Here is a 23,736-nt window from a genome sequence, read left to right as displayed (position 1 = left end):
AGTCAAGCAAATTGAGATGAATTCAATTTTTATTCAGATTCCTACAGAGACCCAATATAGATTGGGTGGATGTGTAACAAATACTGACAGGACTGTTGAAGGTCCTATAAAGAAATATTATATTGTATCAAACTACATATTTTCAGCCACAACCTGAGCAGCATTCTGAGGGTAAAATTGTCCACCAATCAAATTGTTTTGTTAAATACTACTACAGGTGGTTATGGTGGATTGGGCTCTTTGTTTGCTTTAGGGTCTGGTAAATAAAGTGAGCATCTCCACTTTTGTCCGGCTCACATGGCTCAGTCCACTCTCGGCACCTGCACCACAGATTCATAACAGTCTCTGCTGTTCTTGTGCGACTTTGAAATAAAAAGATGTCTACACATATTCAAAACAATGTAGCAGACTTGTTCCTCTACTACAATGGCTACCCAAGCTAGTGAGGAAACAACTGCAATATTTAGAAACAGCCAGAGAATTCTCTGAAGTATTACATGTGCAGCTTTTGGTAGAGTTCACCACAGAACCAGTTATGTAAGTCTCTGCATACTGCTATTTTTTAAACATACACTATATGCAAGCAGTGCTTAGAGCCATACAGTAGGCTAAGCCCTTATCAGCTTGACCATGACATCAATTCATCACATGTCATATTTTCGCTGCGTGTATATGGGTTATGTGTGAGTGCAAGGAAATGTTTCTTGACCTGAGAGCTAATTCAGAGGACATGGTAACACGAGATGGACATTTTTACCAAGTATATTTTTCACACCTATAAGATTATGATCAGAGTATCATTCAAAAATGTTTATGTGTCATGGTACAGTCAAGAATGTAAGGAGGAACCAGACTGCAGAAACGGGTAAAGAAGTATCCAATAGATGCTATGAGAATTGAGATATATTTATAATAAGATAAGCTAAAATAGCATGGAAAACAATTGAATTGAAACCAACTTTAAACTCATTAAGTTTTCACTGTACAATAAAACAGCAGTGCGACAAGAGTCTAAATGCACAGTACACATCAAGAAATGTAATAAAACACAAGTTTTCTTGTAATTACCAAATTAACATTGAGCAAAGAGCAAGGAGTAAACTACAACAAACTAAATCCACAAGTCATAATTGACATGTAGCCTTTCGGATTTTAAAAGTTGTGTATCCTGTGCACCAATCACCAGTTTGAAACCCAGCCTGCGATCTCACGCTGGGTGAGTCCTCTCAGTAAAATCTGTTGGTTTCCTGCACAGTACAACCGAGGCTCTGTGCTCCTGCTGATGCCAGCGAGGGACTTTGAGCAATGAGAGCGTGGCTTAAGATTGTCAGACAAACCACAGGGGAAACACATCCTCTTCTGCTCTTATTGCCTCAGCCTTTGTTGCATTGTTTTGCGAGGCAGCAGCATCAGTTGTCATCTAATACCACTTTCACACAGAAACCCTGCAAATGTTGTGACATATTGAACAGATGTGGTAGGGTAGAGTCTTTACTGAACTGGTGATCGCAGACACACCCAAGCACTGTTTTTGAGAAAATACGTCTGCAAAAGGACAATTTAAATTAAATTAACACAAATCTGGCTGCATTAAAAAACTAAATATCCCAACAACAAAAAAAAAAAAGGAAAAAAAAAAGATTTCTGCTGCAGATGCTACCTCACAGGCAGAACTTTCCAACATAAATCACAAACCCTCCATACAAACTTCAGCCACATGTGAAAAATGAGCTGTGCTTTCATGATTTTCATGCTTGGAATTATATTTCCCCAGTAAACCTTATTACAGACCATTTGCAAAGCATTGTTGATATTGCAAAATTTCTTATCCCAATGTGACACAATCCTTTATTGTCTCAGACAGGTCCATTCACGGCTTAACACAACAACAATAAAACAAGGGTTCTCTTCCCCCCCCCCCCCCTCTCTACCCATCCTATGGTGGCTCACTTGAATATTCAAACAGTGTTCATTGTCTTTTTGTGTTGTGTTCATTGTTTGTTGTGCTGTCATTCCTCAGCTTGGCTCCTGAACTTCAAAGAAAGGCTTATGTCAATTTATGATGAAATGGAGTGAGCAGGCGAGAGAAAGAGAGAGACAGAGAGACAGAGGCAGAGAGAAAGAGAGAGAGACAGAGAGAGAGAGAGACAGAGAGACAGAGGCAGAGAGACAGAGGCAGAGAGAAAGAGAGAGAGACAGAGAGAGAGAGAGACAGAGAGACAGAGGCAGAGAGAAAGACAGAGAGAAAGAGAGAGAGACAGAGAGACAGAGAGACAGAGAGACAGAGGCAGAGAGAAAGAGAGAGAGACAGAGAGACAGAGGCAGAGAGAAAGAGAGAGAGACAGAGACAGAGACAGAGAGAGACAGAGAGATAGAGAGACAGAAGCAGAGAGAAAGAGAGAGAGACAGAGAGACAGAGAGACAGAGAGATAGAGAGACAGAAGCAGAGAGAAAGAGAGAGAGACAGAGAGACAGAGGCAGAGAGAAAGAGAGAGAGACAGAGAGAGAGAGAGAGAGAGACAGAGACAGAGAGAGAGAGAGAAAGAGAGAAAGACAGAGAGAGACAGAGAGAGAGAAAGAGAGAGAGACAGAGAGAGACAGAGAGAGAGAGAGACAGAGAGAGAGACAGAGAGAGACAGAGAGAGAGAGAGAGACAGAGAGAGAGACAGAGAGAGCGAGAGAGTGAGTGAGTGATACAGAGAGAGAGAAAACCTTAACGCAAAATGGCCCTGCCTTGAAATGTATGCTTATTAATGGGTGTTCAATAAATCAATGGAATATAATTAAATTCAAACAATGTGATTTCTTCTCTCACTTGCTGAAGCCTGACTCCAAACATCGCTCTCTGCAGGGCCTAAGGTGACCCTAATTCCCATGGTCCAAAGGACGTCTCCGCCGTCTCTCACTGGAGGGTGTCATAGATCCAATAGTCAGTCATGCATAACATTAGTTTGTTGTGAAGCCCACAAGGCAATCAAATAGTGCACTGTCGAAATGTTGACACTGATCTCATTTGATATGTTTGAAGTGTGACAAAGCCATTTTTGCTCTGCTGGATATTACGGACTATAAAAGAGAGGATGACACAAGTTCTCACAGCTAAGCTTGCTGGGAAAAGGAAGCAGGCATTTTTCTCCACATATTTTCTCCTCATTGGAGATTCTGTCACCGACACTCAGCAAGCCTTTCCCTTTACTCCATAATGTGTGCTATCCAGCTGTTGTCATCCTGCTGCCTCTCAAAGCCGGCCCTGACCATGCCAGCTGAGGGAATCCAATTGGACAGAGTGGGAGGTGAGTCTGCAGTTGGTAATCACCTGCTGGCTAAAGGCACAGATGGCACAAGCATCAGCAAGATGTTGTCGTGCAGCAGCAATCCAAGAAGTCTTTCTGACAGGCCGACAGACAAAAACAGAAACCTGAGAAACCCACATCGAGCTGAGGAATAGTAGCATTCAGACTTTATGCAGAAACCTGGCAGTCAGTGAGTTTACTGAAGTGCAGAGAGTTAAAGCATCGATTTCCAAGGCAAGGTCTTGGTGTCACTGCTCAATGATTAGGGAAAGTGAAAAAAATGGGCAGGTTGTAATGATTTAAAATGGTAGATGCTTTCCATGACAAAAGCAACCCGATAAGGGATCCTGTTATCAGTGAGTTTGACCAGCCACAGAGAGAAATGAGAAGCGAGGTCATCGCAGAGATAACAGCATATGTGGAGACTGATTATCTTTTCCCCTCTCAAGGATCTTTGATACATTTCGTCGCTCCTGTGATTTATTTGTTAGACCAAAGACTTGCTTTCCGGTTTCAGTTCTCAGAACTACACTTCAAGGAGAACACGACTGGTCTCCACCTGTTAAGATTTACTCTTGAGCTGCCGTGACTTTAAATCTTCTGACACACTGGAGACAGTCAATTTAAGTTTCCCCCAGGATTAACTGAAGATATATGCTGATATATTTAACTACAACAGTTTGAGCGAACATGCAACCGTCACGGAAATCAGGTGCAGACCCTATTAGCTCTCCCCTCTCAGCCAGATAAAAGAAGTTGGACAAAGTCCTTTAGTTTATTGATGTTGCTAGCAGAGATTTTTTTTTTATGGTAGTCAAAGCTCCCAACACATCAAACATTACAGAGTAAAAACGCCCCGGAGACATCCCCCTTCCTGAAGACTCCCCAGCAGATGAGCTCCTTCTGCTCTGTGTGTAACTGCTCGGTGCTTTGGTTTGTCCTTCACAAGAGACAGGTAACACTGCCAAGACCCAGTAATTAGTGCAGATGGAGACTGTAATACTCTCTTCCCCTCCCTGCAGAAATGCCAAGGGAGGCAATCTATAAATTCCTGCATATTAATGCAATTTAAAACCACTCCAGACACCTTGCTGGAGGCAGGTGATAAAAAGGTGAAAGGCAGACTACCTGGCACACAGCTGCTGATATGTCGGTGACATCAGCCCTGTCTCAGCAACTTCCTGGCCCGCACACACCCAAAATAACTTGATAATCTATCTCCTTTCTCAGAAAATGCTCTCCAAATCCTGACCTTAGGCCTTACAACTGGGTCTCCATCAATAATTAAATGGTAATCTAAAAACCCATTTTAGTTGGGTCATCTTTCTGCGCCATTGTCCCTGCTTCTCTTCTTCCTCTGTCTATTTTTTCCTCTTTCTGTAAGATCTAGTTAGAGATTCCATTAGCATGAGAGAGCAGGCTGGTAATTGTCTTCACCCTACAGAGTGATCCCTGGATAGAGGATTAGGCGGAGAGAAAGCCCTATTTCAACTCGGAGCACAGATGCTGCCCAAAGCCACCCACTCCAGATTAGATTAGACTGCAGAGGGATGAAACCGACTGGTAACTTCAAGCAACATTAAACATGAAGTGTGGACAGCAGGTTAAAACCAATACACTTTTGTTCACCTTTCACCACCAGCTGCAAGCCCCCTCGTTTTATTTTTTCTCTACTCTTTTTGGACATTTTCTTTTTAATCTACTAATATGCTTTTCTGTTGAAAATAGGGATTGTGGGAAGGCAGCTTATAATGTTTCTCTCTCCCTCTGATATACACAGAGTATTTAGAGCTGAATCTCCCTAAATCATCCCCCTGGGCCACCCTGTCCGTCACTAATCTGCCTGCCGCCGCCCACTCATAAGGAGGTGTCACATTTCTGGCACTCCTCCATGGGATAAGCACTTCAAACACCAGATCCTCTCCTCTTGACCTTTCCACGGAGATGATCGATTAAACTCGTTGGATTTATTCCATAAACAGGCAACCATTACATCAAAAAGGCGAGGAATTTACCTCAGAGGCAGAACTTAAAATCCATATAAGCTTCATGAGGGTTCCAATTTTTATTGGCTTTTTCAATCCACTCCTCGCAGCACATTAATGAGCACAGAGCCTTTTCAGAGGCTGTTTTGGTATCTGAATCCCTGCAGTTCTCCACCTGTAATTATTGAAGCAAATCACAATGACAATAGAGTGAAATTCACCTGCTATTTGTGCTCCATAAAACCTGTAATGCAGAAAAAACGTTTAGCTCTTTACCCTGCCAGAGAGGGATAAAGTGGAGCACAGTGGTTGCTTTGTTAAAAACAGCAATATGGAAAGTCGTCACTCCTGTTTTCACCTGTCCAGGAAGCTCTATGGGGTACACCAAGGAACAGCTAGGCCAGTAAAAGGTCTGCTACTCTCTTGCTGCATGAGCCATTAAGTTACAACACTGCAGGCTTCCTGTTTTCATGCTTGAACACTTTCTACATGCTCTCAGCAAGGACAAGACTGAACAAACGCAAGTGAAACACCGGGGAGGAGAAAGCCAAGAAGACAAAGAGCGGTTTGACGACAGAATGCTTTAAACCACAACAATTCATGCGTCACTTCGAATCCCATTTGTGAAAGTTAAAACAGGAAATCTAAAACCAGTTTCATTTCACCAGGAAAAAGGGGAGCGCTCCCTCCGAGAGCCGAACCACACTCCTCCTGTTTGGAATCACAGTGGCCAGCGAGCTCTGCTTCAGCTCTGAGGGACTCCTGCTCCATGGTAATCATATCCTTTTTGAATAATGAGGCAATACCACCACTCCTGCCGCCCATTCCCCCTGCATCCTTGACTGGAGTCTTTGATAGACACTAATTCTAGCTCCATCTATAAAGCTCCTCTCATGCATTTTTAATAGAATCTATTACTTTAGGATTAAATTATAAAAGACTGTCCTCCTTAAATTTTTAATAGTTTGCATAATTGGTATCAGGGCCTGAATGCGAACCATAAAAACCCAGTTTGTACAGGACGAGCTAGACAAAACCACACAAAAAAGGACACACGCGGCATGACACTATCACAGACGAGCGCGAGCTTGGGCGCGCACATGCGAGCGAGGCCGTTATTGCTTTGGGTTCATTGCCGTGGAGAATAAGGTGGTGCGAGCGCAGCGCTGTAAATGAAGGGGACAATAAGGTCAGGGACCATGAGAGCTCCTGCAGGAGAAGTCACCTGATGGAAACAGGAGACATACTGTAAACTAGGTGTCCATAGACACCTGCTGCCACTGATGTCAACTGTGACCACAACACTCGACTGGGCAAACAGCAAAAACTACTTAGCAACTTCACAGCCTCTCTTTGTCCCCACAGTCAGCGATAACGTTGTTCAGTCAGCTTAAATGGAAATGTATTTCCCTTCACTGTTCCCGGTTCCAGGCAGATCAGCCATGAGTTAAATGTCATCTGCTCTCTCTCTCTCACTCTCTGCATCTCCAGCTCAGCTCTTTCCAACAACAGACAGAGCGTACAGGAGAGCAAATGTGTCTGAGCCATCTCTTCTAAACTAGAGCCCCCTTAGAAATCTATGCACGTCACCATCCCCCAAATTAGCACCGCAGGGACACCCCCCTCACCGCCCCCGCCTGCTGGCGGCAGCTCTTTGGCATATCTGTACCGGGGAAAATATTTCACACTGTATGAATTATTAAGTGCGGGGCCAGTGCTAAGCAGTGTGGAGATAGACCAGTTATTCACAGCTCTATTGGGACGGATGCGTCGGAAACCCGGGCCGCTCGCCTATCAGATCGTTTGTCACGAGCGATAGACAATTTACAATGAGAGAATTTTTCAATTTATTCATTCTGCTGTCACTGCAGTTTTCTACCTCCACTCATTCCATTCAGCAACCCCCTCCTCCTTTAACTCTGTCTAGTCTGGTGAGGGGGCTCCACGCCTGAACCAAACGCCCGCTTCTCCGCCTGATACTGCTACTCACTCTGCCAAAGGAGAAAGGTGAAGGTGAAACACATGTGCCAAAGACATTAGGAGAGCAGGTCCAGCTACTTTAATCATCTTAGATGATGTAATGGTGTGTTGGGGACATCCTGTGACAGCTGAGGGGTTCAGGCTCTGTGATAAAGGTGAAGTACAGGAAACAAGGCAGATGAGAGGACTCCCTTTTAGACCTTACAGACAAAAGAAAGAGAACTGAATTAAACTGCAGATGACTTATTTACACTGTCAAAAGCAAGTTAAGTCAGGAAAGAGAAGGAATTAAAAGTGTATAAAAGCCTAGAAAGTAAATAAACAAATACAAATGTACAACTATTTGCATCTGCATTATGAGAAATAATCTTTCCAAAAAGGCAAAATCATCCCAAACACAGGTTGTTCTTTTAGTTGATTAGATTTTTATTCAGGAGAAAGAAAAGGATCCCAGAGGGCTTTTCACTTAAGAGAACATGCCAAATAACAACACAGATAGACAGAGGACCTCAGCACAAATGTTTCGCAGACTGCAATTTCAACATTAATTACTGAAGGTGAACCAGCAGTCAAAACAGCCCCAGATTTGTTTTTTATTCACAAACACTGGATAGAGGATAAACCACAGAAAATACCAGCCTCATAAGCCTGAGCAGCACTCTTCTACCATTTCAAGAGATGGGAACTCACATTGAGGAGAGACAAAACACGGATAATGTTTCCAAAAAGGTTTTTTTTTTTTTTTAAGCTGAATATACAAGAGAAATACAAAATGACATCAGCAGCTTTGTTGGTCTAAATGCTCAGTGATAGCAGTTTGACCTAAAGCAGCCCAGAGTGTTTCTCTATCTGTGATGCCCTTTGAAAGCCTGACACAGACGGGTTGCACTGAATAGGCCTTGATGTGAAAGGCAGAGATGTTAGATAAATGTCCTTGCAGCCAAGGCCTCTGCCCTCTTCTGATGATGCATTCTTATACTCAAATACCCACTCCCCCCTTACACACACACACACACACACACGGAAACACAGACATGCAGTGCCAACAATCCCACTGAGGGCAGCATTTGTTTGGGGACAAGGTGACCCTGTTGCCTAGGGGCCTGTGAACAGGCACAATGAAGGCCTCTCATCCTGCACACACCCAGCCGGCTGTGTTGGCCTGATGGCGGGTGGAGGGGTGGGGTGTGAGGGGCATCACAACACCCTGCAACTGCGGTTTTAAAACCCTATTCAGGAAGCCCCCTGAGATAACTCCTTTCACACCCTGCACAGACGGAGCAAAATCCCCGCTTGTAACCCAGAGTCACGCAGTCAACAGATGGAGCAGCTATTGAGTGAAGGATCGCGCCGGCAGAGGCGGCTCCCCATCCATCCCCGCTGGAAACAATGGGGCAGCAGGTCAAGAGTGCCGTCTCCAGAAGGAGGGGTCAGGGAGGAGGGGCATGCTGCGACACAGTCGAGCTATGCGGGCGCTTTGAAACTGGAGAAACTGAGAGGATAATTTTTGGATGACGGGCAGAGGGGAGGAGGCTCGTGGCTGGCTGCCGGGGATCAGACTCAGGTGGTGGGGGCTTGTGTGTGAATCTGGGACAGCAGTGTTTGTGTTTAACCTGCAAACAAGAACAAAAAAAACATCCCTGCGTGCACACATTCGCATGTTCAGAGGAAACACAGACTCGCAGTTTAACACACATTTCAATGACCAACTGTTACAGACACTCGCTCGTCTTTGTGCACAAAAAGAGAGAACTTCATTGTTGATAAAAAAGCACTGCAGTGAGGCTGGATACACAGAGAGTAGAGGAAACCTTTACTACTGCAAAAACAGTCACAGCGCCCTCGGGGCATTTTGTTCATAAAAAACTGAAGTGTACACACTTAAAACTGGTGTCAAATATTACACAACCAGCCCACAATTATTTCTAGTTATTAAAGTAGGTAATTAAAATAAAAACAAATGCTTCACTTCACTGATTCCTTATTGTTCAAACACTCAATATTCTCCCCGCAGCGTCATGCTAGATGGCTGTACAGTGCGTCAGAATAAAGCCTATAAAAGGATTTTGTATTGTTCTGAAGTCTTTATTGATCATGTCATGTTGTAATTTTACTATGTTGTTTATTCTCAACACACGACATCTATTGCACATCTGTCTGCCCCCCTTTGTGCGATGCGAGGGTCTGAGGACAGAGGGTGTTGTAACCTGTACGGTCTGTAAAGCCCACTGAGACAAAGGTGTCATTTGTGATATTGATATAAATTTGATTTGATTTGATTTATTAATGGATCAATTTGCCGTGGGACAGAGGCTGAACAACTATGAATAGCTACATGCTCAAATGCTCATGCGTGTGCATGCACGGTTGCGTGATCACACAGATTATCACAAAGCAGTCATAGCTCAGCTCCCTGTAGGGGAAAGTATATCCATTTCCATTGACCAGCATTCTGCTATCATGTGGCTCTGACCTGGCAGTCAATTAGTCATCTAGGTGGCCCTGCCTCACTGGGTTTCCATGGCCAGGGACGAGACAAAGACACGAGGAAGGTACACAATGATCCTATAACTTCAGTATCTTTATATGCCATACACATCCCAACTACTAGGCTGACAAATACTGCCACCACATGTTCCTCATCTCTGAAAGGTTTAGTTTATGGGGCTATTTTACACAGGAAGGCTCTCATTACAAGGCAGAAGGTGTCAGGAGCATTGCAGGCAATCCTCCCATTAACAACCACTTGACAAGAAAGTACAGAGACTCAAAAAAGACTTCCTACCACTTGGGAAATGTTCACAAATCACACCTAATTAAACACAAAAGCTTGGTCCTTGAAATCAGAGTGCAGAAATCCTTTTCAAGATCGAGGCGAGAAAGGGTTTTCTGGAAAGGACATTCATTTCCTTCATGTTTGTGTTTCTTACAAACAAATTGTCAGTTAAGTACAGCGGGACAAAAGGACCGAGCAGTAATTCTTCCTTCCCTAGGTCAGATCACAATACATCAATGGTTTGCCATTTCAGAATATGCCACTGTTATGCTTTTTGAGCCCAGAATTGAAAAAAATAAAGCTTGTTCCAACCACGCTGAAAGGGATCAATAAGTGCATAGAAAAAGAAAATGGCCATAAACACAGAGACTTTTATTCAGAGTGCCACGATGCAGATGAAAGCACAGAATGCACCTGGAGAGCAAAGCTGAGAGCGGCAGAGGACATGAGAGCCCACAGAGCTTTCAGGCGGGGCCAGAGAGTGCTGGCTGTATTCAGACCTCAGCATCATCCATCTCCACGGCAGCTATTAGATTTCTAATATTGTTGGTTTTAAGGAGGCTCGGCTTTCCTGCCACAATGCAGCGGAGTCGGCCCCAGTTGCCCCCTTTTCCTTTTCAGTGTGGTCTCACAAGGTACTCTCGGTTTTCTGCAAACAATACTGCCGGGCTGCTGCCCTTATTTAAAAGATTAATAGGATGCTGTCTTGGCAGAGAAGCAATCAGTGAGGTTTCTGTGACAGCAGAAAATGTGTGAAAACACGGCAAAGAGGAGAGACCATTGTCACGGTTACCAACTGGCTGCCGCAGCTCAATTGACATAGCTGTGGCTTTCAAGCCCAGCTGTCAATCACAGTAGCAAGCATCAATGGGGTAAATTTGAATGATAAAACGATAAGTCATGAGCGGGCGATTTCCCTGTCACTGGGACCGGGGCTGTTTGAGTGTAACTCACTATGGGTGGAGAGATTTCACTGCAGCCATATGGAATTTGGTTTTGCCTTGAGTTTCTGGCTTCACCCCTCAATCGTGACAGAATGTGTAATCACCAAATGTCTTCCTCTCAATCCCTGTTACAATTGGCAGCACGGGGCTGTCACTAAAGATGGGGGAACAAAATGGAAAGCTGACTAAAAGACAAGCTTTAAGTGACACTTAATTTGAGATACCCAGGCATTCTCTCAGCTCCAGTAAACAGGATCCATCAAACTTCGCCCAAAGCCTGTACGAGTCTGCAGCTGTCTGTGGGGAGAGGCATAGTATGCCTGAGAGGCCCTCAGTTACCAAGAGGACTGATGAAGAAATCAAGTGCTTTGAAAGTTCCTAAAAACAACAAGAGGAGGCACAGGAATGATAATGACACTTTCAAAGAGCAGATTTTCATCTCATCCATGTCTACAGCAACACTCAAAGCGTTTTCTCCTTTAAAAGACAAATCCACCACCACAAAAAAAAAAGAAGCACGACAGAAGCTAATGACAGCCTCAGAGAAGAGGACAGAGAGGGTAAAAAAAACACAAGTGAGCTGGTGAAGTAGTAAGAGACAAACACTGAACAGCTGCTTTTTTCCCTTCTTTCCGTTTGCTCATCCCAGGAGAGAGTCCCATGCGATCTCCCTGATCCTAGTTTGTGGCTGACAGAGAGGACCGCAGCTCTGTTCATCTCCCCACTCACATGGCTCTGTGCCCCCCGCCCCCCGCCCGCCTCACCACCGCTCCGCTGCCAGGAGGAAAAGATGTTGGGGAGGGGGAGCAGGGGGGCTACATCAAGGAAAGACTCTCCCAGTGGGTACTCGTCAGTTCCAGGCCATTGCACCTTGCTCGCTGGGATTTTGTTTACACACTCACACACACACACACACACACACACACACAGGCACACATTTTGTGCAGAGGCAGATGACTATTAATGGATGCGATAATGTGGTGTGAGTTTTTGGCTGTACAGTCACATTTTAAGAAATGTTGTAATAATGTTAATCGCTTTGTTGACAGATCACTGGAAGTTGGTGACAAAAGAATAAGTTTGATGCCTCGCAGAGCTTATTTAAGTGGCACGGGAGCAGATAACGTTCAATCAAAACCCAGTGATACGGTTGATGTGGTCAGCGGTAATGTGCAGTCGAAAGACCTGACACACTTTCATGGTCTTTGGGGACGAGCAGAGAACGGCAGGCTGCCCTTGTGCGTTCAGTCTCTACAGATGTTGCCTTGGAGAGCGGCTGACTGGCTGGCTGCGGTGACAGCTGGACAGCTGTTCCTATAGACGCAGCCACAGAAGCATGCCACGGAGATGGGGGTGGGGGATGGCGCTGTATGTTTAGTTTATCTGTATGAAGTTCCCAGGACGTGCAAAGCTGTCACTCTTAGCAATGGTGCATGAGCCTGGATAAGGAAAGATGGCACCGAGCAGGATATGGAGAGAGAGCACAGATGGGTAAATATCAGACACAAGCTGACATTATTTGAAGAAGCTCCATTAACAAAACCGATTTTATTGTGAATTGTAATTTGTCTATCCAAAAATGAACAGTCTAACGCAACACCAACTGGCTACACTGGCATAAGTCAAAACATTTGTATTTGATCCACGGGGTCTGTTTGAGCAGCCGTGACTTATTTCTTTTTAATCTTCATAAACAAGTAAAAGTTTAATATGAACTTCACATGGAATTTCAAATTAATTTTTTACTTCTTCATAAAAAGAGAAACAGCAGAGAGGATAATTGGCTGAGTATTAAAAGGACTCTGGACTTTGGGGCAACATCAGTGTCTGCTGGTGATGAAAGGCAGTTTAAATTGGGGTCATGTTCAGATATTATACCTTTATCCTGCCACTTAAAAACACAGTTACCTGAAATAATGGAGACATGCTGGAGAACAGTGCAGGTTAAAGCCAGCCTATACATTATTGTCCTGACTGAGGAGTCATATCTGAAAAAAGCAGTTGAAAAAGAATTGAAATGTTGGAAAACACTCAGCAGTATTAAATGTTGTCACCTGCTGAATCAACACATTGCAAATCATGAGATAAACAGCTTGGATTGACGCCAGTCACTTCAGCCAAAACTCTCTTTTCCTAAGCAGGCTGGGCTATTAATTATGCCACAAAAGGTCAGCAATTTGTTCAACTCAATAAAAATGTTAATAAAACTAAGAGCTCACAAGAAGCAGCACTCCCAGCCTCTGGTCGCCTATCAAAAAGCGGCACTATGTGACTGTGTGTGCAGATGCATCTGTTGAAGTGCAACATTGCCTCTGCAGCATTACATAGGTCAAAGGTCGTACAGCATCAGCTATCTAGCAGGAAATATATCTTTGGCCTTGTCGTAACACCGGTCAAATTCCACCTACTGCTCAACACAGAGCCGATATAAACACATGCTGACAAACACACACGCAAATCTACAATAACCTGGAGTTGATAAGCTCCTCACACACACACACACACACACACCAAAATCTCCAATTCGAGCTCAAACCCTCAACACACTCTGCAAAATAAATTAAAAGACCCATTAGGCAGATTTCAAAGGTCGGCAGTGGGCTAGTAATTATACATGAAATCTTTTAGAGGAAAAAAGTGATTACTCTGGATGCAAGTCAGGAAGTGGGTGGGGGTGGGTTATTGCTAAGCAACCAGTCATTATCCTCCAGAGTGGAGCGAGGTGACCGGCCATCCGTCTAACTCCGGTGGCTTGCCTGGCTCCTGTACAAACCCCCCCCCTCCCCTCCCTCTTTTCCTCCGCCACTCTCTCTCCCTCTTCCTCGCTCTCTCTCTCTCTCCCTCTCTCTCTCTCTCCCTCTCTGCCGTCTCCCCGCCCGAATACAAACAGAGATAAAGAACGCTGCAATCGCTCTTGACACACAAATAGGTTAACACAATAAAGCCGGCTTTGCCTGGCTCACTCGAGGGAGGAAAGCAATTCCAGCAGCAGGCAGGAGGTAATAAAACAGGGCTAGGAGTGTGTGTGTGTGTGTGTGTGTGTGTGTGTGTGTGTGTGTGTCCATACATGTCCTCATGTCAATGTTCCTATGTTTTTGTATAAGAGTAGAGGCAGACACACAGAAGCTCTTTGGCCTTGGGGCCTAATATCCCATGGATTTCCAACCTTTCTTGACACAAATAACAACACTGGAGAAAATTACAGAAATTCCAGGCTACTCCTCCATTTAGATTACGGAAATGGTTGCTTTAAATTAACAATATTGCTGACCTGCATCATCCCTATACAAACACATAAATGTTTCCCTATGGGTTATATGCCGGTTCTCTTGTAAATGGTCTCCGGCTTGGTTAAAATACAACAAGTAAATTGAATGAGTTTTATCTGTGCACGCCTCAGCTTACTCCCCCTGACGCGGCTGCCAGGCCTGGCAATAAATGATAAAAATCTCCAGAGTTTTATTAAATCGTGTTGCATTCACGCTGAACTCAGGAAAATGGTAAGGTGGCTTCTGCAATTACAATCCAGGACCAGACAACATTGTTTTCTCCAGTCAGTGGAAATTTCATTACTTTACAGCAACCGCCTTAGAATTGGGTAATAGCCTCTTTTTGTCACAGACACAAAACGTCTGTGGGAGGTGTGACACTCCATAAGTGTTATCCATTTGCAACAATATGCATCTAGTCAGTCACAGTCCAGATGCTGGTCAGCATAATGTGCACAGTTATTCAGTGATATGGAGGAACTGAATGGTGGAAAAAGCAGTCAATAGCTAATTCCTGGATTAACTGTCGTGTAATCAAATGCATTGAACCTTAATACGTCCATGCAGCTGACTGTATCTCTCCTCAAGGCTATTATAGACAGATGACGTCGGTCACACAAGGCCTCATCTCTCGCCTGTCAATAAATAGAGAGAGGGTGGGCATGTTTTTTTCCTGTGGAATGACTGAACTGTGAAGAAACCCCAATTAAAGCTTGTGGAAAAGTTTCCCACATTTAGGTCATACAGGATAGCCATTTGTAAGTGTCAATCAATTCTCCCGCTGTTCTTTCAACCAGGTAATCAAACAGCAGAGATGCAAAGTGGTGACCATTGTCAACAGGGAATAAACTACCAAAGCATGACCAGAAACCACCTTATCTGTCTGATGTATTTCCTGCTTCTGCAGAAAGCTACGAAGCCCGAGGGAGAGCAGTCAACCAAAATGCAGGGAGATGGAGATTAGGATGATGTGCAGTTCCTTGTTCCATTAAAGTTTGATCTTCCTCAATAGCCGAGGAGAATCAGCTATCTCCCATTCAAGATTAAAGTACACCAGCATAGAGGGAGAGATTAATCAGAGGCCTGCATGAGATAAAAAAAAAACAGCCTTGCTTCTGGCATGGAAAACAGTGGCAATAAAGAGTTCAGCTGATAATGTGAAACTTGGTCGAGGCACAATAGCAAATCAAACAGCATTCACGGGCCTCCAAAACAAATCAAAGTGCAGACGAGACTGCGATACAGTGGCTGAAGAAGTACAGCAGGGGCTGATCAGATAGTAACCAAGGCCTTCAGTTTATTACTGTTTAAGGTTGAAAAGGGCACACTGAAGATTTTCCCATGTTGCTCACTGTCGCCAGGCTCTCGTTCCCTCTCCTCCTCCTCTCCTTGAGATCAATGGCGCTGGGGTGATTTCACAGCAGCCTGCACTGTCACCCAGAACAAATCAATGTGACCATGAGGAAGGCAAGAGCGGCATTGTTTTTAAGGAGAGCAAATTCGCTGTTGGAGAGCTTGTCAGATTTACTTTATTCTCTTTCTTCCACCCAGAACACTTTGGAAGGAGCATGCCTCTCCTCACTTTTCTGGCTAGGTTATGGAGCAAACTATAAACCGCACAGCACTTAGCCTCTCTATACGAGTGTACTTATTAACCACATATAAACTGCACACTCCCTATAATTTCACACGTACAAGGGTATTTCCCCCCGCCCCCAAAAGAAATGGAAAAGCCTTAACCTTTCCAAATTAAAGGCTATACATTAACCTCGGGAGCCTGGTGAGACGTGACTTCCACTCAGTCTGACAGGGGGTGAGAGGGGAAGAGAGGGAGGAGGTCGGAGGATTGCCGATGTCCGTCATGCGCTAAGTGGCTGCAGATAACCCTGATGAAGAGCTGCCAACGTCTACCATCACAGCAGATCAGATCATATGAGCAGATCTGTGGTCAGGTAAACTTTCCTCCAGCCTAAACAGGAAATCCTCGTCTGAGTAACGAGCAGAGAACCACAAGGCGTCTCACTACTATATAGCACTCATCAGAAACACCGCAGGGGTGCATGTGTGCAATCACAGGCCTGTTGTCTGTATTTGTGTAGCTACTCCACATCAAACATGGTTGACTTGAAATGCTTAAGATGTTGATGAAAACCAAACGCCTACACTGTATTTAAAGTTGTAGACAATCACGTCACAGTCAATAAAGTGAAGATTTTTGTATTCATTTGTGTGATATAAAGCTAATAAGACTGGAGGGTCAATCACCCAGCAGTAAAATATAGTGTGCAGTTCGATTTACTGTAGCAGTTAACTTCGTCAAGCATAAAGAACGTGTAGTGCTACCTGCAAACACCAACTACTGTGTATTCTTGCTAATCCTGCCTGCAAATTTAGTGTCAAATCCCATCAATACTGTCATCTTTGCTGGAAACTGAGCATCGCTTTCACCTCTATTCACTCACAGTGACTGGCTGAAGGGTGTGTTTGTTTCTCCACAATCGTTTCTGCAGAACGCTTTTGTTTTATGTCTCTTTTTTTCCCCCTCCTCATGCTCTGCCTCCACATCCTGAGTACTGATGTGCAAGACATATCTCGCTGCAGGGACAACAGAGTTGAAATTAAATCATGTAATATTGTAAAGTACAAAAAAGGGCACGTCTCTTTTGTTTGCCTGAGCATGAAAAGTGTTAGAAAACAAGGACTGTTGTAGACTTTTACTGAAATTAAACACTTTGATCAGGCATCTAATGAGCTGCTGGTGACATGGCTTTGAGAGAAAACGTTCATGTTCCTAAAGTGTCCGATGATATTAAGAAGTAAGAGGCTTCGTGCTGTTCGAGGATATAAGATAATCTAAGAACGCTCTTCTTCTCCTCTTTTCTTTGACAGGGGAAGGAAGTGTTTTTCATGACTATTTAGATCTACATTATATTTTCTCTACAAATAGAGTTTGCGGATAGTAAATCTGTAAAAAAAAAAAAATGGTGTCATCTTATTTGTGAGAATAAAAAAAAAAAGCAATTTCATTAATAGAGTCCACAAAAGAATGGACATGCAGATTTCAGGGGTGGGTAGATCTTTAGTAACACACACACACACACACACGATACTATTTTAGTCATCTTAAGTGCCAAAATGAGTTTTCCTGCCTCTGGGTAGGTGTTGAGACAATCAAACCATGCAGGGATTAAAAAAGATTAATACACAGCACAGGAAATTAAACTTCAGCGACTTTAACGATATTCATGAGTGAAGCTCACTTATTCACTTCAGGGAGGCACTTTAATAAGAAAAAAATACAGTAAGGAACCCAAACGCTATCAATCAATCAAACCGATATGTAATTTGAATAGCAAATTGATAATACAAAAAAAAATAACCCGCCAGGCTTCTTTTGGTCTAGCCTATTACTTTTATTAAAACGATGCTAAAATATGCTCTCCACCTTCCAGCTGTTGCCGGCGTTAATGAGTAGATTAGATTTTTCTTTAGTAATTTAGGTTTTCATCCGTAAGTAAAGTAGAAAAGAATAAAAAAACTGTTTTTATAAGTTTACGTGTGGACTTTTGCCTTTGTCCCAGAGAGTTGATAGTTGAGAGCAACAGGAAACATTGTGGAAGATGAAATAAGAGTAAAGTCTTGCAGCAGGACACTTGAAGGTCCAATGTACAGGAAAAAAAAGATCTAACAGCAAGCCAGAAAATAAAGAGGCAAAAACAAGAGCTATAAACTCCAAAAGGTAATTCAGTGACCTAGATATTAAAGCTTTCCTGCCATTCTGTTCTCCCCTGCCTTGTCCAACCTTCATGTTGAGTTAAGGCAAGCATTATGCTGGGAAGACTATTTGTTTAGGTGAGGAGCAGCCGCAGAGCTAATATGAGCACAATTTGCTCAGCAGGTCATAGGCGCAGAGTGGAGGAAGTAAATGAGGCAGTTCTGCCCCCTCGGGTGCAGCCCCTGCCTCATACATCACTGGATGTTTTATTCAATACAGCCAGGATGGCAGGTGCCCTGACTGTGGGGGCGCCTGCCCTGCTGTAGGGGCCCATATTACATTCAGCGAGCTGCCTGTCTGCTGGAGAGAGAATGACTGGAGCCAGAGAGGAAGATACATTTTGAGGATGCTTGTATAGTCTAATGATAAAACATACTGTGTGCAGCTTTCTCACTGCACAGTCAGCATAATGTGTAGGCTCATTTATGTGCAGTGTGAGCGATGAAGCTAAATATTGCAAAGCAACCTCAGCAACCCATGAGGCTCAAAGTTCACAAGAGTGGAAGCAGCCTAAACTGTATCAGCCAACATTCATATTCGAATAAAACATTGACTTTAGATAATCAGACTTTTGCTATTTGCCTTCAAGGCTCGGGCTGCAGAGGACACGTTTCCTGAAGAATTCACAGGTCTATGACAAATTGCCTTCAGACCTCAATGCAGCACTTACCATGTCACCGAGCTCAAGGTAAAGAAAAGTTTTACAGTTTGCCGCACACAGCTCCATGAACTGTACGAGTTCCTTGATAAAAGCCTGTCACAATATGCAGGCACACCATTAAAAGAGATTGTATATCATTAACACTCCAGGGTGAAGAAGCACTAATTGCAGCAGTCACTATAGTCACCCTCCCCACACGCAGTGACGCACGGGGGCGTACAGATGAGAAATTCGCACCTTTTGCTCTGAGCAGCAACTCCTCTAGTGGCACATATTCCTGCCTGTGGTGCCTGCGGTGCGATACCCTCGACAATACACTTAATTGCTATCCATACTTGAAAAGACCAATATTACACATCAAAGCAGTTCCTAAAGCCATTCGGGAGCGGCTCTCTAACAAGTCGATTTTACAACAACCTTTATTGTGGGTCACTCATGGAAACAAAGGGTTTAAATCGGAGACATAGTTATGTGGGCAGCATCCAGGGAAAACGGAGCATTTATAAACATTCATTATTTTCTGCTGTTCCTCTGTTTACCATCCCAAAAGCATTCAGCGAGACTCCGGCTGAAACTACGTTAATGGTTACACACACACTGGCCCAAACCCTTCTGGGTCTGCGAGACTTGGAGTAAAATGACCATAAAATATAAATATATTTACCATAAATTGCTCTGTAGTGCAGACTAGAACTCCATGCAGATTGTAGCATTCACTGAGCAATCTGCCTCATACTTCTGTGGTCCAAATTAAAAAGGATTCATTCTGTTCTCCAAAATCCAGCAGGCGCTTTGTCGATGTCAAATGTTGATTAAGTTTATCCTCCTCTTCCGATGGTATGCAAATATACCGATAACCCTAAGAATTAGATTCCACACTCTAGCCTCTAGCATGCAAAGTTAATAAGCTTTGCCCTTTTTCTCGACTCGGCTGCCAATTTTTGTCGAGGGCAAAAGCGCAGGTCGGCAATTTCAGGAGCGTCCTCGGAAGGATTGCGCACCAAGTGCGATTCGGCTTTTCAACGTTTAGCCTCCGGAACAAAGTAAGAAGGTCCTGGTTGCTCTTCTTTTCGCTTGTAGATACCTCCAAATAACAGAAGAAATGACCAAAAGACTGGATGTTTGAACTGCTACGCAGTATTCCAAAATCCACCGCTGTTACGCATGGGTTTAAAGTGTTCCGCTTGCTCACTATAGACGACCTTAGGTGAAATGTATCAAGCTAATCTTAAGTAATATTCTCTATCCTTTTTCTATAGAAGGTACCCTGAAAGAAATCAAGGATGGGCCAAAGCAGCTGCCTGAAATATCCTAAACTGATGCGATGTAAAATCCCGGTGTTCAGGCTCTGCTCCGTCCGTCACTTTCTCCGTGGTGTCGGCAGCCTCTCTGAGATGTCTTGCCTCCCGATTCAGACTCAGATTTCCAGCTCAGACTGTGGAGTAACCTCGATATCAGAGCTCCGAGATACTCTCTTTGGTGTATTAACCAAATAAGAAATGGTTACGTCTGAATAAAGAGCTAGCTGCTTCAGGCAGCTCCGGGATGCGGTCCTGCCCTTGTGCCGAGCTGCCGAGACTGACAATAACCCGGAACGCTGCAGACTGTCAGGCTGCACAGACCGCCCACCGACCAATCACTGTACTGAGGGAATAGAAACATTCCCACGGGTTGGCCAATCATCGGTAATTGAGGACTGTTACCATAGAGATGCTCGGCGTCCAAGCGTCTAAAACCACGTTGTTTATTCGCGGAACAAGAAAAAAAACGTCTGATATAAATTGCCGTGGCTGAATGCAGATTGAGATCTTTTATCCTTATCAGCAGCGCAGTTAAAGGTTAAAGGCACCATCCCTTCACGGCTAGACCGGGGCTCAAACCTGCAGGCTGGGACTGAAGCAGAGACTGAAGCACTATGTAGCTGGTCTGCAGGGAGAAATAAAGTATTATCATGCAACCAGAATACAATTAAAAGTGATTAGCATGCAGAATTAATCTACTGTTTATGAATTGGCGACTGGTTGGTGGACTAATTGGTTTGAAACTCCTATAGGAGAAATATTCCGTACGGATAATGAGCCTGGCAATAATCAGTTTATTATTTCAAAAGTTTGCCTGTTGTGTGATCATTAGAGTTTATTGTCGTTTATGAGCTAAGAATTAAGTGATCTATACTGTAGGGAGCATCATGCACTTTTCTCCAAACTCATAATGTTCCTGAACATTGATTGAGTCTTTCAACAATTTACCTAAATATATTTTAGCAAAACAATCTAAAAAAATAAAAATAAATGACATATAGGGTATGTGACTGTCTACTTAGCAGAATTTCTTCACTGACACCTCCAGCTTATATGAGTCACAGGAAACCTTGCAAAACACCTATTTTTGTTTTACAAAATGTCATTACAACAGTGGGAAAGTGGAGAGTTTACTTTGACAGAGGCCCTTAGCATTCCTCTTCTTCTTCTTGCCAACTGTGTCCGGTGCTCACAGACCCCGGGACACTCAAAGGCAGTACAAGCAATCACACATCATGGACTCTCATAATAAGCTGACGCTGGGAAGTGGGTGATGCAGCACTCAGCTTATGCCAGTGCTGATAAGAGCCTGAAAGTATTACCTCGGTCTGGCAGCCCGCTCCAAGAAATCCATCCTGAGCCAGGTCATCAATTCTGCCCTATCTGATTGCTCACCAATCCCTGGCAGCTCCATGTCGCTGTCCTGGCTTCTGCCTTTGAAATTATCTCTATGACTTGCACTTTCATGCTAGTTCTTTCACAGAAAAATAGGAACTTACTGTATGTACACATGGGGTCTTTTGTGTGGTCTTACACCTACGTGATAAAAATAAAACTGTGACAAGAGTGCCTGGGGAGGTAAAATGATGATGCCTGACTTAGTCAATCCCTTAAATGTATTCACCGCAATCACATCTCCCCCTCATTGCTGCAGTGGACCTATAGAGCATACATTAAAGCTCAATCATATCACCTACTCCGAGCGGTTGCATAGTCAATCAAACAGATGAACAATTAATTGAAAAATACTCAACCAGAGCTGTGTTGTGCTCCAGTGAGGCAGGCAGGCAGGCAAATAAGCCATTTGATTAGCTGATAAGCAGATGACTCAACAAACATTCAAGGCATGTTTACTGTGGTTTGATTAGAGTACGCCCAATACGCAGAAGATTGGACACAAATACGTTGTGAAAACACTCAGCTGTTCCAATCCCCAAGGCAGCATGAGGGCACATAAAAACAATGAATTATTTATGGGGAGACTAGCGAAATATCACAGTGGATAATTTTCTGTGGGCTATATTAAATGCAGTTTTCAAAATAATATGTCTGAGTATGTGCATTCCCCAGAAATCATTCCCAATGACAGGATCTAAAGCCTGGAGATTGGCTATGAAATCACATTAGATATTTCCCTGCCAAGAAACCTATGAGCCTTTCACTAAAACACCAAAGCAGGGGTTATTCACATGCTAATTGGGCCTCCTTCTTTCTTATTAAATATGATCAAAGGATATTTGCTTTGTCTCTGTTTCAGGTATTTGCTCTGGTTCAAAATGAAAGACCTCACAATTAAGGAAAGCTTTTGGCATGCTTGATCTAAAAGAGGTTTCACAATATCAATAAATCCAGGTTCAGCTTCAGTAAAATCCACTGCAGCTTCTGTTTGAATGGGGCATCTCATAAATAAAGCTCTTGTACACCCCCATCCAGAGCTAACATTAGTGTATGTCTCCGAGCTGAAAGCCTTACGCTGTTACAATTTGTTCCTGAAAGTGAACTCAGTTTAATTGAGCAAAGTTCAAGTCTCCACAAACAGCAAAGTAACAGGAAAAAAAAAAAATCGATGGCAGCAGAGGCATGGAAAATAGAGATAGCATTGATTTATCTGCCATTGATTCTCAGGGATCGCTGCATTGTGCCCTCCGGGTGAAATGCACGCTGTCTGCCAACTGATGGGGATGAATCTGAAAAGGTGTCAAGTGGTTAGAGGACACGGGGTAGGAGGATGAGATCGGGGGCAGCCAGAGGTGGCAGGGGAGGAAGAGCAGACTGGAGAGGGAGCAAGGGCACGAAGTATCAAGCAGAAAGAAGGCGGTAGACGAAAGGCTTGATAAGAGGGGATAATGTTGATAAGAGGATGACACCACCACTACGTGGGGTTGAGTCTCTATAGTGTTACGTTAAATGTCTTTGACAGAAGCGAGAAGAGATTAACATGAAAGCAGAGAGATGAGCATAAGGCCTGAAGCTAAAACCATCAACTAAGACACCAGTTGAATCCAAGACTTCCCTGTCATGTTGAAAGTATCAACATCTTAAATGAATGTAACCCAGCTGACCCCTATTTTAACTGTTATAAGCGCAACAGCAAACCAGCTTCAGTTTATTCAGTGTGACGTCAAAGGCTGTTGGCTACAATGATACTGTATGAGTAAGCATATATCAAATCCCGCTGTTGCAAGTGCTTGACAAGACAAGCATCTTTTGCAATATTTTAAGTCTCAGCAATTGGCAAATAGATGTCTCCCCAGAGACTTTACACTGACAGCCAAATGTTGTTGAGGCAAGGGGAAGCCAGGACAGAGATCAGAGGCCAGAGCAGCTACCCAGACCCAGACGAAGAAGTGTTACCCCTGAACTTTGGTATCTTTACAACATCCCTCTGTCTCCTCTGTGGGCTGTTGGCAATCTCACGTCCACACTGAAACTGAAGGAGAAGTATGTGTTTGCTATTGTGAAGCAACCTTCGGAAAAAAAAACAATAAAACATGTTCCTACTATTGTGAACTTTCAAAGTTTGGTCTAAGATTTTTTTTCTCGTTTTATTCGTTAATTTAATCAACTTCTCTGTATCAGTGTTTTGTGTTAAATGTGAAACAGGAAGTCACTTGTTTATGTTTAAAAACGACACGGTGTCCCTGAACAGTGTTGAGAGTGACTCCCTGTGAAGTGCTTTGTAACCTTGTTTTCTATTCAAGGTGCAGTTTAAGTGAACCTGACTCGACTTGACACAAAGACTGTCACTTGTT

At 43.6% G+C, this 23,736-nt stretch overlaps 1 protein-coding gene across 2 annotated transcripts in view; it reads right to left on the bottom strand.

The window, feature by feature from the left end:
* The window catches only part of fam222aa (family with sequence similarity 222 member Aa), a 49,395-nt gene extending 29,149 nt beyond the window's left edge, over positions 1–20,246 (bottom strand). For both annotated transcript variants that reach the window (XM_029439920.1, XM_029439918.1), the window contains exon 1: positions 19,348–20,246. The gene's annotated coding sequence lies outside the window, so the exon portion shown is untranslated. The remainder of the gene's footprint in view (positions 1–19,347) is intronic.
* Between the last annotated feature and the right edge of the window lie 3,490 nt (positions 20,247–23,736).

Source organism: Cottoperca gobio, chromosome 9 (assembly GCF_900634415.1).
Source record: "Cottoperca gobio chromosome 9, fCotGob3.1, whole genome shotgun sequence".
NCBI classification, from domain to species: Eukaryota; Metazoa; Chordata; class Actinopteri; order Perciformes; family Bovichtidae; genus Cottoperca; species Cottoperca gobio.
Note: the sequence above shows the minus strand (reverse complement) of the source record. Positions and strands in the feature narration are given on the sequence as shown.